Raw genomic sequence first — 6,298 nt, 5'->3', positions numbered from 1 at the left:
TGGTGAAAATGATTATTAACCGCTTTTTGTAAACCTAATGCGTGGTAGAGATATAAGTAACTTACGCATGGCTTTTTTGCAGTCTTTCTTCTCACCTTTAATTGAGAAGAATGGCAGAGGCTGACAAACACTTATTTCATCTTTATCGCTTCTTTGTTTTTACCCTTTTTTCGTTCCAGAAAATATTGGTATTTCCCCAGGAAAATGGTTACAGGCCAATGACAATTAAGAAATTAGATCAATATAAATAATTTTAAAAATATACAGACTAAAATTTTAGGATAACTTTAGGATATGATTCTTGGGAAAAAAATAAAAATAAATAGGACTAAAACAAAAACATTAGTTCCCTACCTTATACAAGGACTAATAAAAGTTGAGCGTTTCGACATTCACGTAATTAAATATATTCTAATGCGAAAAATTATACTAAACAAATACTTGTCGTGTACAAATACTTGCATCCGTTTGTATTCCAAAGTTGCCAGACGGATCAATAGATCGATGTTACACCGTGGCACCACTAGAAAGAGAGTTTGACCTGGAAATGATATCTTCTGTACCGCCAGTTGAATATGGAAGTTGTATTCTTAAAGAACTGCAGAGTGAACTAACATCCAAAGAAAACGGAGAGTCAAAGCCTGGTAGTGGAGCTTCTTCTTCAAGAATTTGGAGGACTTGTCTCATCATAAGCCTGCCTTCTGGCTGACGATTAGAACAGATCAGACCCAGTTTGAGCACTCTCTCCATCTCACTTTCAACATACTACCCACCAAGATTTGGGTCGGCTGCACCCATCAGACTGCCTCTGCCATACAACTCTCTCACCTTGTCAACCAGAACAATGTCATCAGATTGAAGGGAGAGATCAACTGGTCTCCTCCCGCATGCAACCTCCAACATAAATATACCAAAACTGAACACATCTGTAGCGGGACTCGCCTTAACTGTTTCTACGAATTCCGGTGCAATGTACCCCAGCGTTCCTACAACGCGAGTGGTGTGCAAGTTTTTGTTATGCTCGTACTGACGGGCAAGCCCGAAATCGCCCAACTTCCCATTCAAGTTTGAGTCCAGTAAAACATTGCTGGACTTGATGTCTCTGTGCACTACGCATTGCTCCCACTCGTCGTGAAGATACAGCAAACCTGCAGCCACATCTCTGATCACTCTGTACCTCTGATCCCAATTTAGCATCTTCTTTGGCTTTTCAAATATCATCTTGTCCAGGCTACCATTTGGCATGTAGTCATAAACTATGAATAGCTGCTTTTCCCGCCTGCAGAAGCCTCTGATCTGCACAAGGTTTCGATGTTGAAGGCGACCAAGACTCGAGATTTCTGTTACGAATTCCTTCACCCCATCATCTATTTCTCGAAGGATACATTTCACCACTACTTGGAGGCCGGTTGTGGGAAGAACTCCTCTGTATACCCTACCGAAGCCCCCGGATCCCAAAAGTTCTTCCTCTCTGAAACCCCTGGTTGCAATATGTAGGTCTTTGTACTTAAACCTGTGAGGCCAATACTCCATCTCCCATTCTTCAATAAGATCTCTCTACTTACTTCTCTTCCACAGCACAAGTAGGATTGCTACAACTGCAATCAGGACCAGAACAATGCAAGCTGTACTGGTGCCAGCTATCAATCTGGAGTTTGAGCTCCTTGATTTTCTGCGTACAAAGGATGGAAGAGAAGATGTATTCAGGGACAGGGCAAAGCTTCCGTCTGTAGCAAAGCTCCAGGCCAGGATGTGATTCTCTTCATAAATGGTTGCCGTAGCCGCTGAGAAACCAACGTACATCTCTTGTTCAAAAACGTTGGACAGGGATATATTTTTCATATGTAACAGAGGTTTCTGTGGGCGATCAAAACCAGCTTCCGCAATGGTGACTTTGAGCTCCTCGTGAAGATGATCATAGTCAATCCAAGCTTGAATATTATGTCCGCTACGGAGATCCAATTCCCGGAATTGGGTGGTGTTGTTAATCCAGTAGCCTGCAGGTGTAGAGTTTACAGATCTGAGGTCGTTGAGATCCACACCAACATGATTGTCGTCAATATCATCAAGTTCCAAGTTCTTGGATGTGTCGAACTCAACTGCAAACAGATAGTTAGAGGCATCTCCTATAACTGATAAATTGCTAATCAAGCCAAGGAAGGGACCTGATAAAAATCCCTCTGGAGATTTGTAGGGTGTCATGATAAATGCCAGTCCAAATCCAGATTGTGAAGCTGGAGAAGGAACAATGCTAAACACAAAAGTTGTGCTGAAATTCAGATATTTCATACGCACGGGATGTGGATAGAAAGCACGGCCAATAGTAGATGGAGGTGGTTGAGTGAGGGAGACTGCATTGGACTCCACTGAAGCATTACCGAAGAATTCGAGGCTCGACGCATTGAATTGGTTGAAGAAAAAATTTGTGTGGGCTTGGGTAATAAGCGAGGTGTGGAGGAGGAAAAGTACAGGGACCATGACACTTGCGCCTTCCAATGTCGATATCCTCACGTTGGAACTTAACGAGCAGTGTATATCAAAAAGCACTGGACAACTTTAGAGAGATCTCCAACAGGTTTAAGTAATTCTTTCCATAGAAAGCAAAATTGAGCTTGACATGCACCTATGAAAGAGGGAAAAAATACATAAATCCAGCTGACAAATTGATCCAGATTTACCTTTCGGTGTATTGCAGAGTTTCCATTCGTGTTTTCGCTTCTCACGCCTCTAAAATAATACAAGAAAGCTCTCCGGTTAATGGAATACAAACAGAGTGCAGCAAAGGACACAAAAGTAAATGAAATATATATGAGCCCGTGTATAACACGTTAAAGTGTACCAGAAAGGGACAAAAAAATATTATTATTTTTACCACTTGGCTAGACTTTGACTAGTTATATGTGATATGGAGAGATCGCCGAGTTCATTGAACCGATGTGAGATCAGATAAAATGCTCACACAACATGTTATAGATATTTTGGGTTATTAATTTTCTCAATGACCTGCATGCCGTACACAGATTATTATTAGTTCCTGCCAGAGACTAATGGAATCATGAGATGCAATTATTTTGGGTTATTAATTTTTTCAATGACCTACACAGATTATTATTAGTTCCTGCGAGAAACTAATAGAATCATGAGATGCAATTTAATTTTGAATAGACTAATTAAGAATTTTTGAAGACTATATGTATTTCTTAAAAGTTTGGATGGAAGGCCCACATCAGGAATGGAAGACTATTGTTTGGATGGAAGGCTCATTCGGTTGGATCGCTTGGGTTGATCTGTACTGTGATATCTTGTACTAGCCTTGTGTTGTTCGATTTTTGTTGTTCTTTGATGTTTTCTACCTGATATTTTGCTTTTATGACTTCGATTTGAGACTTTGCCTCTTTTATAGTGCTCGAAGTTCTGTGTAACCTTTTTTTGATCTCTTTATATCTAATAGAAAAAAAACTTATTATAAATGTTTAAATACTACTATTTATTGAAAATTATATTGGGTGAGAAAGAAAAAGACAATGAAAAAATTATATTTTCCTGATAAAAAACAAAAAATCTTTCAAACTATAAATGTTAGTTAATACTAATTAATTAATGAATGCCACAGATCGAGAAACCTATATTTTAATTGTACCATGCAATAAGTGTTGTATTTCAAACAATAGTCTTTAGTGAACTGAAATTTCACTTGCAAAAAATTTCAGCTAGCATTCATGAAATTTTGGTTGAGGTAAAAATAATTATGTGGTGAGATGATTTTGTGTTTCCATAAAAATTTCACCCTTAATTTGTGTTTCATGTAATTTTGATTTTGGGTAGAAATATTCTTTGGCAGGATCCACAAGCTAAATCATAGGACCCTAATAAACAATTGAATCTTGCAACTATGAAAATTTCGTCCAGGCAAAACTTAATTGTTCTCTAATATAAGCAGTAATTCCATCTTGCAGTGAAAATTTTGTTCAAATAAAAATTAATTGTTCTCTAACATTTTTTTTGTTTTCATTTCCTAATTTGTATATGAAGTGAAATTGTTTTGTGGGTCTGTGATTTTGGAGAAATTTTTGGGCCACAATAATAAGCAAAAGTCAGAAATTTGTGTTTGAAGCAAACTTTCTTCACGGGTCTATGTTTTTGCTGGAAAATTACATTCCTTCAATTTAACTTTGTTTCTCATTGTAGATGATTTCTATGAGATATTGTTTAAGCTTTTCAAACACTTTTTTGTAATTCCATTTCATATTTTTCCATCTTTTAATCATTTGCAACCATACCCATTTCATTTTTTTAAGCTTTTAAATTCTTGCAAGATAAATTTGCAGAATGTTTATCCTTGGATTCAAAACTGATACTTGCAGTGTCTTAAAGTTTGAAAACACTTCATAATCTGTTGAGGGTTTTCAAGCATGTTGTGGCTTATTCTTCCTCTACAGCTATTTTTGTAGTTTTGCTATTTTGTTTATTAATGCAATATGATTTGTATTGAGTTAGTGGGGTTTGTGCTTTGTTCTTTGTTTAGGTAGATATTATGGTTTGCATACAAGTACCAACCAAGCTCACCATTTTTTCTAGTTAAGACAATCAGAATTTCCGTAATAAAACTTGTTATGGCTTCCTCGTAGAAAACTATCATAGCAACAAGATTCATACGCACACTACTAGGGAAACTCCAATAAATTCAGAAACAAAGGAAACTCCATATGAATTCAAAAACTATTACAAGTATTATGGGATTCACAATCGCCTTTTATCCAAATTTTCTATTTTCTCTTTGTTTCTTATTCTTTTGGCAAGGGATAAGAGAAAACCCTTCCATAGTTTTATGCCTAGGAATTATAGTGGTAGGAGCACTCTAAGTCTATCAAAATATTATAGTGTTAAAAGTGATAATTTCATACAGAGCACATGAGATGCAATTTTCTTTTTGGTTTTATATCTTTCTTGTCTACTGAGCCTCACACTTGGATGATTAAAAGCTTGGCCAAAATCAAGGCCCCTCTTATAGTTTTCATGACATAGCATTCCCCTTATGATATTGTCTATATGACCATAAATACCACCAACATGATTCAAATGATAGTCCCTAAATTCTCTTTTTTGACTTCATGTGTTGTGAATTTTGCATTATGCTATAGTATTGAAATCATATTACCTTTGCAAATTTGCACCTACATTATTTCATTTTTAACTCAACCTATAGGCACATCTGTAATTTGAAAACATATTTTATCAAGGTATTATGATTTCTATAGATTTGATTTGGTTTATGCTCTATTCTTTGCATAGCTTGGAAGGATATGACCATTACCTAGCCATGGAATAATGCAAAATGAAATGTTTTGGTCTTCAAAAGAACTATGAGCTTATCAATGAAAGCCTCCCAATACCTATTTGAGTTGGCAGTTGGTGATTTCCCATGCTCATATTTTTTCTCTACAACGAATAAATTTAGGTTCTCAGTTTTATTGTTTTCTTGCAATCTTAAGACACCACATGTTCTACTCACTATTGTATTCTTAAGTTTTCAAGAATAACCATAAACTACTTTTACCCACCATCTGAAACTTGCTTCAGAAAGAATTTCTAAACCAATATCAACAATTATGTGGGTAAGTGCAAGAAGTTGGGTCTCACTTTTGGGCAAAAAGTGGAAGTGTTTTTCCAATTTTTGAGATTTCTTGTCAATTGATGTCAAAATTTGATGCATTTAGAGATTGAATATTAAAAAACTTCAAAAATAAAAATTTTAGTGTTCAGAATCTATTTTTTGAATATATATAATTTATTTGTGTACCCATATGACAGATTTTTTTTGGTATCGATCTTTAAACACCACTTTTTCAAAATTCCTATTTCAGGACCATACCACACTCATGTACAAACATCATAATTTGACACAAATAAATGAATTTTCATAAATCCTTTTAAAGGGGGTTACCTAATACACCTAAGATTGATGAGAATATTTTTTCTTAATTTTTTATTGAATATTTTTTTAAATTAATTATTAATTAGCTATAAAGGTAAATTTTAAAACCTCTCATGTATGGATACCATAATTTGATAAAAATTTCACTTTAAAAAAAAAAGTAACCTCAAAAGAATTTTATATAGATTGATGACATATAAATTAATTTAAGAAAAAATATAAAATAAAAAAGTTATTAAAGTTTTAGTGAACTTCACTATTTTACATTTAGGTACCACTTTTCATTAAAAAATACTACAAAAACAGTAAATAAAATCATAGCACTATAAAATTTATATTTTTGAAATCAAGACAGTGAGAGCT

At 35.0% G+C, this 6,298-nt stretch overlaps 1 pseudogene; it reads right to left on the bottom strand.

Moving 5' to 3' along the window:
* Nucleotides 1-507: 507 nt before the first annotated feature.
* LOC149549343 (L-type lectin-domain containing receptor kinase SIT2 pseudogene) lies at nt 508-2,517 on the bottom strand (annotated as a pseudogene).
* Between the last annotated feature and the right edge of the window lie 3,781 nt (nt 2,518-6,298).

This window comes from Cupressus sempervirens, chromosome 7, assembly GCF_028749045.1.
Source record: "Cupressus sempervirens isolate cs-2001-9-10 chromosome 7, ASM2874904v1, whole genome shotgun sequence".
In the NCBI taxonomy this organism is placed as follows: domain Eukaryota; kingdom Viridiplantae; phylum Streptophyta; class Pinopsida; order Cupressales; family Cupressaceae; genus Cupressus; species Cupressus sempervirens.
The sequence above is the reverse complement of the archived record's forward strand: the minus strand, read 5'-3'. Positions and strand labels throughout refer to the sequence as shown.